This window comes from Diadema antillarum, unplaced genomic scaffold (genome assembly GCF_040938485.1).
Source record: "Diadema antillarum isolate AM-2024a unplaced genomic scaffold, OU_Dant_1.0 scf00000155, whole genome shotgun sequence".
Classification (NCBI taxonomy): Eukaryota; Metazoa; Echinodermata; class Echinoidea; order Diadematoida; family Diadematidae; genus Diadema; species Diadema antillarum.
Window position 1 is genome coordinate 618,565 of NW_027271044.1, and position 14,043 is coordinate 632,607.

At 38.7% G+C, this 14,043-nt stretch overlaps 1 protein-coding gene across 1 annotated transcript in view; it reads left to right on the forward strand.

Annotated features, from left to right (window-relative positions):
- LOC139722018 (uncharacterized) overlaps window positions 1-14,043 on the forward strand; it is a 105,581-nt gene that overhangs the window by 12,621 nt on the left and 78,917 nt on the right. The window lies entirely within an intron of this gene.

Consider the following 14,043-nt stretch of genomic DNA (forward strand, 5'->3'; position numbering starts at 1 on the left):
GATGTTTGATGATCTCATGTTTGTACAGGCAACCACCTCTCCCCCCCCCCCCCCCAGCTTTTAAAACCATCAATTTTGAGAGGTATCATCACAGAAAAGTGAAAGTGGCAGTCACACAGACAATCTCTGGTTTGCCATCTGTCTGATTTTTTTTTCCCCCAGGAACAGCCCAAAAGACATCATATGAAATGACCCTGTTGCGTGGAATTTTATGACTCATCCATGTCAACACATACTCAATATTGACCTTATAATAGGAATGATGTTAGACCACCATTGTGCCTGTCTTTCCATAAAATTGTGTCTGGGATATTCTCCATTAAAACAAACACGTTGAATAAAGAACAATTTAGAGGACTTATTTCTACTCTGTGGGTTTTCATCTTTCAGGTAATATAAATTCAGCTCCAGTTGAAAAAGAAAAAAGCTACACATACGACTTACAAAAATGAACAACAACAACAATCACAAAACAACAACTACAACAGCAGCAACAAATGCTGTTGATGCAGCCCCCCCCCCCCCCACGAAGAGCCTGCTCAAAAACCAACCAAACAAAACAAATAGACAAGCAAATCAGGTTCCCCCGACATATTGACGTGATTCTGTTTTCCAGTCTTAATTTTCTTTTTAAATCCATCACTTTTTTTTTTGTACAAATTTATAAGCATTACAACATGTGAATCATGTCTCCTTTTCATATATATAAACATACACACAGACATACACACAGACATACACAAAGACAGTTTAGGATATTATTTTCTTCATGGCCATTTCAAGAAAGGAACAAAACTTTGCAAGTTTTTCCCTGCTCCCCAACCTTCTCAAGTCAGCTCAATTGTCTTTTTTTTTCCCCCTTCTTTTTCTTCTTCATGTTGTGGTGAATCATACAGGTGAATGCACTCCCAGGCTCTCCTGCCTTGTTCCCTGTATTGTAAAACGAGGAATTTTCGTGAGCATTTTAATTTCGCGAATTTCGCGAAAGCCAAGATTCGCGAAATTAAAATGCACGCAATAGCTCTTGTCTACACAATGCATTGGATGTTAGAGGCAACTTGCGAAAATTTTGTGCCGCGGAAAAGGCTGTCGGCTCCAATTTGCGAAAATTTCTTGCAGCAAAAATATTGTGTTTTACAGTAATTGCTTGAAAGCCCATAAAAACTTGCTTTGACAATAAAACAATTCTTTCCAATCTCCATGCTTCTCTCTTCTGGAATCAGCTACTATCAAACATCTGTATTGAACCCTCTTTTGAAATTGACATGAAGGTAAAAACAAACTTTGCACAAATATCTGATACTTATTGAGTCTATTCTTTCTCATGCCTCTTTCTTTTTTTCGTTAGTGATGTAGAAAATAATTGATATTTTAAGAACTCTGTTTGAATGAACATGTTTTTATTGTTGATATAAAGACAAACTCCACTGTAGGTGGACCAATAAACGAACAGAAACAACCCACAACCTTCAAAGCACATACATGGATGCTTTTTAGACACCTGTCCTGTTTAACCCCCCCCCCCCCCTCCCCTCGCAAAGAAATCACCTGTGGGTCACATGATCATCATAGTTTCATTGTTGTTGTTGTTAGTGTAGAGAGTAGCCTGCGTGTACAAGACATTGTGGGAATTTTTGAGCATCTGTAGGCTGTGATACCACTGAGCGATGACTCAACGGTCATAATACCAGACACATCACCATAATCACGTTATGGTTTGTGACATTTATGCAAGATTTTTTTTTTTCATCTTCTGGGGGGAACTGAGAGGAAATTATGGGAAAAGTTGAAAAAGAAATTAAAGGAGATACATTAGGCCTACATAACGTACATGACTCTCATATTTTTACTTTTAGTGCAGTAGCCAACGGATATGCCATCTTAAAGTATGAGTATGTTTTTGCATTGTATCGGGAACAGAATTGCACATTCTTTCTTTTCTTCCATAATGTTGAATACAAAAGAACACATCATCTTGCACACCTACAAGTTAAAAAAAAGAGACAAAAATACAAGGAAATTGAAAAATGAAATAGTGATTGGAGGATCTAAATTGAATGTCTTGGTGTGCCCTGTTAATGCTTGTTGTTCTATGGGCAATCATCCTATAATTACATACCTTTCCCAATGGTTTGTACATGATAAGAATCACATAAGTCAAAAATTTCACAAATTTTGTGAGGAGCCAAGGTTCGCAATAGATATGCATGCAAAATTTTTTGTCTCTGCAATGCATCAGATACCAATGGCAATATTTGTGAAAGTTTCTTGTCGCGAATGTTTCTGGTTTTGCAGGAAATCACTTTTTGACGGTTATTAAATTTGTTGACTATATAGCCCTTCCTCACCACAGTTATCATAAAACCATTGCAACTTTGGACTACTGTAAAACGTGGAATGTTCGCATGCATTTTAATTTCGCGAATTTCGCGAGCGCCAAGATTCGCAAAATTAAAATGCACGCGAAATGTCTTGTCTTCACTATATGCATTGAACACCAGTGGCAAATCGCGAAAATTTCATGCCACGAAAAAGGCCGTCGGCTCCAATTCGCGAAAATTTCGTGCTGCGAATATATCATGTTTTACAGTATTTGATATGAATATAACCCTTTTCTATCTTGAAAGGAAGAAGGAATAGTGCAATATAGAAGTGTGATGTGAAGTGTTTCGCTGCTTGCAAAAATCACATTGGGATTTCATACATTGGGATGTCATAGTTAAAGAGCTGCCGCATTTAAAATGACAATCTTTGCTGCAGTGATCCCTTTCAAGTCACAAATAAACAACAGTATGGACCAAAAATGTTCAAAGATAATGGGCTTGCTAGCTCTAGAGCTGTATCCATTGTGGGATTGTTTTTCCCTCCAATTTTAAAGCCATCACCCTCCGACAAAGACTGAGCGAAATCCTCCTCTGTACCCCCGGAATTCCTTCGGATTGAGTTGCAAAGACCGTGAACCGGTCCGGAATGACAAAGCCACGGCAACCAAGGATGACAGGATTCAGTCCGATTCCTATCAGCGACAATCATTCGGAATTATGGCGGGAGTGAAAAAGAAAAGAAAAAAGCCTCCCAAACAGTGATTATCAAAGTCGTCTCAAAGGAAAAGAACAACTAGCTGAAACGGCTTGAAATAGTTGTCAAAGTTTTGATATACTGCCCTTCTTTTTTTCTTCTTTTTCTTGTTTTTTGAAGGGACCAGGAGTGTGATAAAACCACAAGGATGGTTTTAGGCTACCAAAGACATTTTTTTTTAAAAGATGATGCTTCAACAGACTCTGTAAAATGACATTTTTTCTATAGATTCTGATCCTACTGACCTTTCCTTTCTTTTCATTTTTTTTTTTTTTTTTTGGGGGGGGGGGGGGAGGAGGGGAAGGGGAGGGGTTTATGGAAAGAAAATGAAACAAACTTTAATGCTAGAAATGCTTTTGAGTAGCTCACTGATATAAAACGGTTGATACATTAACCAGTGCTCTTGTGTTGACAAATCCTCATTGCCATTCGCATTAAAAAGTCTATTAAAAAGAAAAACCTCCACCTGTGTTGAAGGCCTCCATCCCTAGGGGAGCTGTAGGTAATGTGTATTATGTTTTGGGATGTGTGTGCTTGCACCCATCCATATCAGTGCACAAACCATGCCCCTGATTACGACGACGACGACGGCGACGGCAACAACAACAACAACAACAACAACAACAACAACAACAACAACAACAACAACAACAACAACAACAACAACAACAACAACAGCAACAACAGCAACAACAGCAACAACAGCAACAACAACAACAACAACATCAACAGAAGAATTCATTATGGCAGATTTTTATGATACCTAGCTCAGGTATTATAATGCAGTCTAGATGGGCTGATCAGATTATTTGTGAACTTCTATGTAGTCATCTCTGCCTGAAAATATCATGTATAATGTGTATCTCACTAGATAACTTCACATCATAATTATTGTCCCAGTGAGAGTATTACTTGGTTGGAATGGTGGGAGTACAGATAGCCAGCAGCCTACATGAAATGACATATCAAAGGTTGAAGGTCAAAGGCCAAGATCGTAGGTCGCTGTACCTGGACTTGAAATATGATTTACCACCCATGAATTCATCTTTGGATGTGTGATTATGACAATGTTGTAGGAAGGATAGACATGAACAAATAATCATGGCATGAAATTACCAGGTGAGGTCATTCAATATTTAGCTAAAATTTAGATATTTTGGTAGTAACATTTACCAGGGAAATCAGTAGTAGTGTTAATTTGTTGAATGAAAAGTAGAGTGGGGAATATTTTCTTGGAGCAAAATGGGATTAAAGTCAATTTGTGAGATCAGAAGTCTAGATCAATGAACTTTGTCAAAATGTAAGATAAGGGCCATGCACGTACACTGTGGCAGATGATATTGGGATTGTGTGTAAGGCAGAGGCAATACAGGTGGCTGACACTGCAGTGATATTGCTCAAATGTTTCTTGATACTCTAATCTAGTCTAAAGTATTGTGACTTGACTCACACCCTACATTTTTTTTTAATGCAAACGGAGTGATTTTTAGAGACACAAAACCTAGTTTCACCATTTTGAAGGACTTTCCTCATTTTCTTTTTTTTTTCCTTTTCTTATTCCTTCTGTAATTGATGAGTACCCACAGGGAAAATATTGAAATCCGGAGTTCAAATATTTTAGTAGTTCTGTGTTGCAGATGTTAGGGAGCAAGTGGCAGGGATCCATATAAAGTGTATTTCTCGGGCGTCTGTCAGTAAATAGACAGTGGGTATTCACTCTTTTTCTTTGGGCAAAGAAAGGTTATTGTCATAACGTGATGTGCAATAATACAGACACAATGGATAGTCTGCACAAATATATGACTCAGGGTCTCTCTGAGAGTTGGCTATGATGTTAAAATGGCTTGACTGTTAGAGTTGGTGGACATTGCTCGAAACTTGATAAGTTCCGACAAAGTGATGAGGTAGGCCATGTGCTCAATGGAAGTAATACTTTTGGAATTAACTTTTAAATCTGAGACATTAGTCAGAGTTTAGGTGAAGATTACATGCTGTAAAACGCGATATTTTCGCTAATTGGAGCCGATGACCTTCTTAGCGGCATGATATTTTCGCGAGATGCCTCTAACATTCAGTGCATATAGTGTAGACAAGAACTTCGTGCGCATTTTAATTTCGCGAATCTTGGCTCTTGCAAAATTCACCAAATTTAAATGCACGCGAACATTCCTTGTTTTGCAGTAGTGGATTATCAAAAATCATCAGTAAAATGTACCTTAGGGTCTAGCAAAAAATCATGCAGACTGTAAGTTAGGCTAACTTCTCTTCTTTTCCAAATTGCAATGCATACTTTATGTAACATTCATGTCTATCATGTATGTATGATATTCATGACCCTAGTCCTATCAATTTAGCTCTGAGCTATAATGTAAGCCTTTCAAGATGAGAGATATCAATCAAGTATTTTTATGAAGCAAACGTGCTTCCGCCGTAGTCGTCTTTCTGGCTATGTCAAAAAAAAAAATGGATCATGGTAACAGAATTTGTTATTATTTATCGTTTAGGCCTGTATACTGTGCATTCTATACAGTTAGTGAATTTGGACTTGTAGGACAGTTATGAAAGTGGTAGAATTCCCTATTGAGAATTATGTACATGTATCATCTGTTTTCAGGAGATTTAAGAAAAATAGTAATTTTTAATCTTGAGATGTTGTTCATTACACTTTCCACTTGAATTCAGTTGTATTCTATTTCCATTCGGTGAAAAGTAATACATAATAATACAAAGTATACATTTGACAAATTATATCGAATAACAATTTGTAAGAAGTAGAACTCATAAAGCATTTGACAGAACATTTACGTCAAGAGAGGTAGTGTTTTTGCAAGTTGTTAATTCAAAAAATATTAGTTATCTTGCAAAATTCTTGAATATAAAAGACTATGAAATCATGCATTGCATACAGTGTATAAGTGAAGAAATCTATGTCGGCTTAGTTTGTTCTACATGTATGTCATGTTGATTTGTTCACACAAATCACAAAAGTGGATGATATACAAACCCATGGTAGAAGTGAAGACTATATCAAAAGAAGGGGAAGAGAATAGGAAGTATGAACTTCAGCTTTACTTCCTTCTTGGCACTTCTTGGGTGAAGGAAGGAGGTTTTGGCAACTTGTGTTGGCTACTGAGGAGCAGAATTCCTGGCCTTGGTCTTGTTTACCCACTGTTCAGTGTAAACAGTGCCTCTGAGTTCCTGGCTTCATGTTTGGAGGTGTGAGCGGGTTGTTTTTATTTGCCCGGTCAGGGTGTGGGAGGGACGTGAGAGGGAATGTCTCGTGGACGATCCAGTACGCCTCCATATTAACCCTCTGATTAAATCCAGTCCGAACCACACTGGTCATGTTGTGCAATGTAGTGTGCATGTGGCAGTTGAAGGGTTAAGTTGGGAGAAGGGAGACAAATTAAAGTGGGGGGGCAAATCGCCGGGCGGAGTGTTTACTTGTTAACCCAAAAGGAGGGCAGGGGGACCTCCGCTGAGGTGGCCCGGAAAACACATCAAGTACTCTGGCATTGAGACTAGCCCCCTTTGGAATCTTTTATCAAGGATCTGTATGCAATTCTCCATAATTATAAGATGACGTTATGACAAGAACAAAGTATGAAAGAACAGCATACGTCGATGCATTGGTTGTGTGATGCCTACCCAAAAATGTCACAGGCTCGAGATTCAATGAAATGTTGTGGGCCATTCAGTTTGCCGATATTCAAAAGTGCTCACATTGAATATAGGGAGAGTAGAGAGAGGTACTGTAAAAGTGGATATTTTCGCGCGACTAATTTTTCGCGCTAGGCCGGGTCAGAAGAGTTTCGCGTGTTTTTAATTCCGCGGAATCAAGACATCACGCACAGGAACGTATGGCAAGCAAAAATATTCGCGTGTTATTATTTTCGCGCTAGTTTCTGGTTGCGCGAAATGCGCGAAAATTTCAACACCGCGAAAATTTCCACTTTTACAGTAATAGATAGATAGGTATATCAGGCAGATGGATATAGGTAGGTTGGTAGAAAGAGAGAGAGAGAGAGATGGAGAGAGAGGGAGAGATAGCAGAAAAAAGAAAAGGAAAACACAGGGAGATGGAAGAATATGAATGCTTGGAGATAGACAGTCGAAAGTCTCTTGGAATTACTGTACGCTATTATCCCTTTTGTTATTTCAGAATATTATCTCACTTCAGATAAGATATTATGGAGTGTAAAGCAAGATATTTTCGCGGCATGAAATTTTCGGGAAATGGAGCTGACCATCGTTTTTGCGGCAAGAAATTTTCAGGAATTGCCATGACATTCAATGCCTGTAGCATAGAAGAACTTTTATGTACATTTTAATTTCACGAATCGTGGCTCTCGCGAAATTCACGACATCAAAATGCACTCGAACATTTCTGGTTTTACGCTATTGAATTGTCCCTATATTTTCTTCAAAGTTCATTATGACATGTGAAAGGGTCTTTTGGTATCTTAAGTTACAACAGCAAGCAGACCTCTGATGTCTTACTCCTATCCACAACTCTGACAGCAGGAGGGGTTAGGCCAGCAGTAAAGATCGGAGAAGCGTTTTTCTCTTTTTTACCTCCCAGACTCATGGGGGTAAGTGAAGGCGGTGGTGCCCGAGGTTCGGTGTCCGGTGACCCCCACCACGGCACGACTCCTCATGGGACACGCTGCATGGGGGTCTCATTAAAGTATGTGGGGACATCGTCATCTTTCAGTTTTGCTCCCAGTGGGAGGGGGTTAATTAGTAGGATGATTTGCTCTGCGAGAGTGGAGGACAGGAACTACGTGGGATCTACTGTAAAAGTGGATATTTTTGTGTGACTAATTTTTCGCGCTCGGTGGGGCAAGAAGAGTTTCGTGTGTTTTTAATCCCACGGAATCATGACATCAACTACAGGAACATACGGGCAGCAAAAATATTCGCTAGCTTTTATTTTCGCGCTAGCTTCTGGTTGCACGAAATGCGCGAAAATTTCCACACCGCGAAAATTTCCACTTTTACAGTATTCTGTGCACGGGTGCCATCAAAGTTTTTAACTCTCTCAAAACCACCATCCCACAGTGTCATTGATTGCGACATACTATGGGGTACTTTAATATGATCATGAACGGTTTAGATGCATCTTCAAATTACTAGTTTTCCTTCTTTTTAGGTGATCCGAGTATCCTCTCGGATCACCTTCTGTATCTGTACGAATTCTTTGTTCTTCTTCTTCTTCTTCTTTATTTCTCCTCAAAAGTTGTGCAGAGGTTAGCTCAGAAAGTGCATTGCCTCTCAATGTCAGACTTATACCATATATGTATCATGTCGCAAAGACGACAGCGCAAGTAAAATCATAGTGATCAGTCGACCGTGACGTCACTATGACGTCATTATATGAAAACACATTTTCATGCATATCTCATTAATGGAATGGAATATTTCAATGAAATTTACGTCACATATATTTCAAGTCAAGCGCATTCTACTCATATTCTCAAAATTCATTTTTATCTCAAAACGCGCGCGTACGCGCGCGTTGAAATATTTGTATGCTCAAATCCAGCTCAAATTTTTTTTGCACACGTTTCAGACCATTTGGAGCATTTTTTGAAAAATTGAAAAAATTGGACGGACGCGTACGCGCGCGCACATATACGCACGCACAGCTAATATGAAATAGAAATTTTCAATTTTTTCACACGGATCGGATGTCCGAAATTTCAAGGAATATTTCTACCAAGTTTCAAGTCGATCCGACTCAATATGACGTCATACGGGCCCGTCAAATTCAAAATTCCGCGCGTGCGTCAATGGGGATACACAGTGCAACTATGCCAAAAAACCGCCAATTTTAAATCGGATTTTACTCATCAGGATGGACGGTGACCCCCCATTTTCTTTACATATTCTGAAAGGTGATGAGTTGTACATGTCATTTCATGGGCTGGCTATGCTGATAAAATGATTAAAAGATATCAAATTTCTTAATAAAGTAAAAAAAGTAAATTTTCAAAATGACGTCATCAAATTTCAAGTTTACTCGAGCGTATCTCACTAATCCTTTGCCAATTTTCACCCAAATTTCAATATGTTGTAGCTTATGAAATGCTCTTTCATAAATGTAATTAAACAATTTTGATTTGATGACGACATCACCTCGAAAAAATGGATTGAAGGTAACCTTGTCAAATTTGACTAGTTTACGTGTAATCTCTATGGGAGTGCAATTTTTATGGAAATGAAAATTGACATGACTATCTTTATCGAGCACTAGCTCACTTATGCTTCGGTGAATTTCTCTAAGATTTTAATATGTTGTAGCTGAGATGTAGGGCTATCGTAAGTGTGCCCTTCGTTTTTTCATACGTTGTCGGGATCACGTTAAAAAACTTGGTTGAAATTAAAGTTTATCTTCGATGTATTGAAATATTTCTGTCTTTCTGCAACTTTCTTTGCAATAACTCAAGAAAAACAGCCCCTATCACCTTCATATTTTGCACATGTTTAGTTCATGTCACGAAAATTATTTCATAAAATTACAACTACTTGATCAGACGCCATCTTGGGTATGTAAATTAGGGTCAAAGGTCATAGATGTTTCATCCTGTATCTTGGTGAATACATGTCTTATCTTTCCCATATTTTGCACACGTAAAGACCATGTTACAGGGATCATTTCATAAAATAACCACTTTTTGCTCAGATGCCATCTTGTCTGTGCAAAGTGGGGTCAAAGGTCATATGTACTTCTTTTTCTATCTTTGCTATGACGTGTTATCTCTATGGGAGGGAATTTTTTAGATGTGAAAATTGACATGACTCTCTTTATCGAGCACTATCTTACTTATGCTCCGGTGAATTTCTCTCAGATTTTAATATGTTGTAGCTGAGACTTTGCAGTATCAGGACTCGAATCATTGATTAAAAAAAAGATCGGATCACCTTAATTTGTCAGTGATGACAAATTACAATCTCTAGTTCCCTTTGTTTTTTTTCCCCCATCACTCATAGCACTAATGCAAACTTAATGTGTTTGAGAGCTGAAGGCCACTTTACTGCAGTAAGTTGGCTTTACTATTAACATATCAAATTTTATGTACCTTAATATTTATACGCACACACTATTTTTGACAGTGAGAAAGCTTGCCCGAGACTTGACCAACATACAAATTTAGCAACTACTATTATAAATGCAATACAAGCTGGATTCCAAGAATTGGAAGGTTGTTTATTAACTTGTTGAAGACTAGTCCTGAGTTAGCCTTTTGACAAGGCCTCATGGCTGAAGATTGAGACTAAGGGTGTGTTTATGCTCAATTTGCGAAGGCAGAATCAGCGTTTTGAAACGCTGATTCAAAACGCGAGATCGAGTGGCGCAGCTGTGAGGCCTTTTGAAACCTGGGTTTTTTACCCTACCGCCTCCTGACGTAGGCGAATATGAATTATTCATATATTCATGAGTCAGATCACAGTTGGTATGCTAATGAGGACGTGTCAACGCTGCGCTGGCAATGCAGGCAGCTATGGATGAGTGAGCCGCCGACATGCATACTTATGCGTATTCATTAGATGCGACAGCGTGGTGAGCAATGCGGTCGGTGATTGGCCGCTACCCTTTTTGGTAGCAGAATCGGCGAGAAACAATGCTCAAGATAAGAAATTCATGTCAGGTTTCAAAAGGCCTCGTGGCTGCGCACCGCTCGGTCTCGCGTTCACCTGTTCTCTCGCAGTTAGTCTCTTTTTCAGCCACGAGGCCTTGCCAAAAGGCTAGTCCTGAGTAGGCCCTATACTGTGTACTCGGGACAGGTGTCTGTGGAAAGTATGTATAATAGCAAAATAAGTTTGTCTCTTCAACAGGTTGAAGTACAGCTGTAGTATAGGAAAAGTGAACAGCTGATTGCTACTAGTAGATCCTCAGCAAAAGATTACAGTGTGTAGGCCTATCCATTCGTATATATTGTTTGAATGTTTCATTGAAATGGCCTGTTCAGGGAGCTTTTATGGTCACCGCGACAACATCCAACCTGTCGCTATCATTTGTTAAATATGTAAACTTAGTTTACAGTAAACATTCTTTAACCTATTGAGGACTGGCAGATTTTGCTACAACACGCATTTCCCATAGACGCGTGCCCAAGTAATAGTATAGTCGGGACTCGTCCTCAACGGGTTAAAAGACAAGTCCACCTTCATATACATTTGGATTGAGAGAATGCAGCAATATTTAATAGTAGAACACATCAGTGAAAGTTTGAGGAAAATCGGACAATCCGTTCAAAAGTTATGAATATTTTAAGTATCTGCGCAGTCACTGCTGGATGAGAAGACTACTACAGTGTATGATGTCACATGCGTACAACTATATAAGGAAAATAAAAAGAGAATTTCACAAAACTTTACTTTTTGAATAAAGTGCACATTTCTTCGCCTTGCTACTGACGTATGCTAAGGGTATTATTATTCCCCCTGCCTTCTGAAAGAGAGAAGTCAAGTGTTCTTTTGTTATGCGAGAAAAATGGAAATATGTTGAATTTTCTGTATTTTTCTTAATATCGTTGTACTCATGTGACATCACAAGCTTACTTAGTCTTTTCATCCAGCCGTGACTGAGCAGAAACTTCAAAAATTCATAACTTTTGAACGGATTGTCTGATTTTCCTCAAACTTTCACTGATGTGTTCGACTAATATTGCTGCATTCACTCAACCCACATGTCTATGAAGGTGAACTTGTCCTAGGACGACTGCCATGCAAACTGAGACAGTGTGTTAGGGGGCTTGGGTTGTACCGAAGGCGTAACAATTTAATTGTCAGAATAAACTTTTAGTGGCAAAAAGGATGTTTACTTTCAGGGAAACAATGTTGTCATGAATGGCCAAGTATTACTTTTTTTGAAATGGCAATCAAATGATACCAGGCCGGACATAAAATTGCTGGTGTGAATGAGTGGTTTCTTAGAAAACTGGAACTTCTTTAACAAGTAATTGTTTAAAAAGGACTTAGCTTATTCGTAATAGTTCTGTAGGATAGTGCAGGTGCTTTTATTGCATGTAAATGGGTGATAAAATCATGATTAAATTCTTGTTACAGGCAGGATTGAATGCGAGAAATGAGCCATTATTACCCGACATATGGTGCTCTTCCCTATTTGCAGTATGCACTATAATCACACTGTCAAACAACCACTTTGAAATATGGTCAAGTAGTCTTTTCCACAGACCCTGGTGTTTTAGTGAACACGTTGCTCAATACTTCTGCCGAGTAGAACCATGGCACGGTGGTTATAACTGTCCATTAACCCATTGAGGAGGCAAGTAGTGCGCGCTGTAGCAAAATCAAACCGTCCTCAACGGGTTAATTGTGCAGCCCCAAAATCTATATAATTTGCAATCCAATGTCTATGATTTCTACTCACAACTGAAAAGCTGTACGTTGATGCCTTCATGTATCAGGGAAATTTACCAAGTATTGAAAGCATCCCTGGGGTTATAGATACAGCTGTTACTCTTCCCAAGTTACAGTAAAAGCATCAGCTATTATCTGTGACATAGAGGATGTATAGATACATTGTATACAGTGTTGTACATTGTTTGAATATTTCAAACAAAAATTACATGTATCCTTTTGAGATGTAGTTCGAAGTTGGCCTGTATTTAGGAGAGGGATCGAATCAAATTGAAGAAGGGGCTTTGCAATCGTAGACTACCCAGCGTTTTCTGTGCCATGACAAAGTGGTGAATTATTGCTCAGAGCTAATTGGCCTGCAAAGATTTGTGCCATTAAAACGTAAAAATGGAAGTCCATTGCATTTATGATTTGTGAGGTGTGGAACACATGGCTACCATCTGTACAGGAATGGAAGTGGAGTGGAATGCCGTAATTGGGGGGAAAATTCAATTTGTGGAGCCACAGACTTCATGGCCATGTCAGATTCTTCCTCATCCCACCGAAGGACATGGTTCGATGTCAGGCGCTGAATATCAAAATATTTATGTTGCAAGCTCTTTTATAGTATCTGCCAGAATGGTTGTATTTGCACTTCCATTTTAATGTAGGGAGGTGTTGATGTAAATATTGCGTCATTTGACATTACTGCAAAAATATGTGCATAGGAAATGTCACAGGGAGGTTTCACACTTTAAAAAAAAAAAGGAACTTTTTTGTAATCACAAATTTCTTTATTTGCTTCTAAGTATTTGTTTAAGCTATGGGGTGCTCAGTCACTATATTGAAAGAAGATATCCTTTGCTGACTGCTATGGACAATTGCAAGTGATGCCCAAAATAGCTGTGACGAAAACTCTATGTCCTGCTCATTAAAAACACGTAACCCGTTCAGGGTGATTTGATTTTGCTACAACTCGCATTTCCCATAGACCCATGCCGGAGTATACTCAGGACTCGTCCTCAACGGGTTAAAGGGATGGTATAGTATTGGTTGAGGTAAGGATTGGGCTTTTAACTTTTTGTGAGATACCAAGAAACCACTTATGAAATAGTACATTCTAAGAGAAATTCAAAGTTTATTTGATGAAAACTGGTTTTGGAATGCCTGAGACATCCAAAAACAAAGTTTAAAAAAAAGCAATCATAATTAAAGGTGGATCCCACCCTTTATTAGGATCGATCGCTCTGTGTTGGATATCTCAGCCATTTCAAAACCAATTTTCATCAAATAAACGTTGAATTCCTCTTGGAATCACATGCTCTTTCACATTTCGTAAGAGGTTTTTCATTATATCACCCCAAAATGTTAGAAACCTGAACCTTTTCGTTCAAGAGCATGTAAAAGTGTGCTCATGCACCATGGCAGTAGAGGGAGTGAATACAAGGTCAAGCTAAGCCCTGCCTCTTTTGAATAATAATCATGTTTTTTGATAATGGAAGTCAAACAATCCAAAGTTCAAATGCGTGCCCAGAATCAAACAAAATATTGGAAAACACCTGTAAACCACGACATGCCAAATGTGTTTTTAAACAGTGG